This window comes from Prionailurus bengalensis, chromosome X (genome assembly GCF_016509475.1).
Source record: "Prionailurus bengalensis isolate Pbe53 chromosome X, Fcat_Pben_1.1_paternal_pri, whole genome shotgun sequence".
Classification (NCBI taxonomy): Eukaryota; Metazoa; Chordata; class Mammalia; order Carnivora; family Felidae; genus Prionailurus; species Prionailurus bengalensis.
The window spans coordinates 86,482,131-86,483,367 of NC_057361.1; the positions used below are offsets into that span (position 1 = coordinate 86,482,131).

At 37.4% G+C, this 1,237-nt stretch overlaps 1 non-coding gene across 1 annotated transcript; it reads right to left on the reverse strand.

The window, feature by feature from the left end:
• Window positions 1-827: 827 nt before the first annotated feature.
• LOC122478183 lies at window positions 828-934 on the reverse strand. Its single transcript, XR_006295913.1, has one exon. It is a non-coding gene; the product is annotated as a U6 spliceosomal RNA (small nuclear RNA).
• Between the last annotated feature and the right edge of the window lie 303 nt (window positions 935-1,237).

Below are 1,237 nucleotides of genomic sequence, written 5' to 3' on the forward strand. Positions count from 1 at the left end.
TACCATTTCAGCCATAAATCTGGGTCTTTGAAAAAGCATGAATCCGACAGTAGAATGTGTAGCAATGATATGTTTTCTTTTCTGATTTTAATTCCTCTAAAAATGATAACTGTTGATTAAGGAATTAAATCATTGGTATTAACATGGCATATCTGAAAGATGTACCAAAATTTCTCTCATCTTTGCAATTTTCAAGTTTTTGTCTTAGTTGAAATATTGGGAAGTTGACCTATGTCGTTAATTTTTTTGTACTTATTTTTTATCTTTTTAAAAATGTTTATTTATTTATTTATTTTGTGTTTGGACTTTTTTTTTTAATATATGAAATTTATTGTCAAATTAGTTTCCATACAACACCCAGTGCTCATCCCAAAAGGTGCCCTCCTCAATACCCATCACCCACCCTCCCCTCCCTCCCACCCCCCCTAAACCCTCAGTTTGTTCTCAGTTTTTAAGAGTCTCTTATGCTTTGGCTCTCTCCCACTCTAACCTCTTTTTTTTTTTCCTTCCCCTCCTCCATGGGTTTCTGTTAAGTTTCTCAGGATCCACATAAGAGTGAAAACATATGGTATCTGTCTTTCTCTGTATGGCTTATTTCACCATCACACTCTCCAGTTCCATCCACGTTGCTACAAAGGGCCATATTTCGTTCTTTATCATTGCCATGTAGTACTCCATTATGTATATAAACCACAATTTCTTTATCCATTCATCAGTTGATGGACATTTAGGCTCTTTCCATAAGTTGGCTATTGTTGAGAGTGCCGCTATAAACATTGGGGTACAAGTGCCCCTATGCATCAGTACTCCTGTATCCCTTGGGTAAAAAAAATATGGAATGCTTCACGAATTTGCGTGTCATCCTTGCGCAGGGGCCATGATAATCTTCTCTGTATCGTTCCAATTTTAGTATATGTGCTGCCGAAGCGAGCACTAAAAATGTTTATTTTGAGAGAGTATGTGTACCCATGAACAGGGGAGGGGCAGAAAGAGGGAAAGAGAGAATCCCAAGCAGGCTCTGCATTGTGAGGCCCAAACTCATGAGCCATGAGATCATTACCTGAGCCCAAATCAAAAGTTGAACCCTTAACTGACTAAATCACCAATGTGCACCCTCATTTTTTTTTATCTTTTTGTCATTGTAGAGGGAGTATGTGTAAAGAGAAGAAAGGAGTAAGAGTTCTACATATACGTGTTCCCATTATTTGTTTTTTGTTTGTTTTGGAATGGAGAGTAT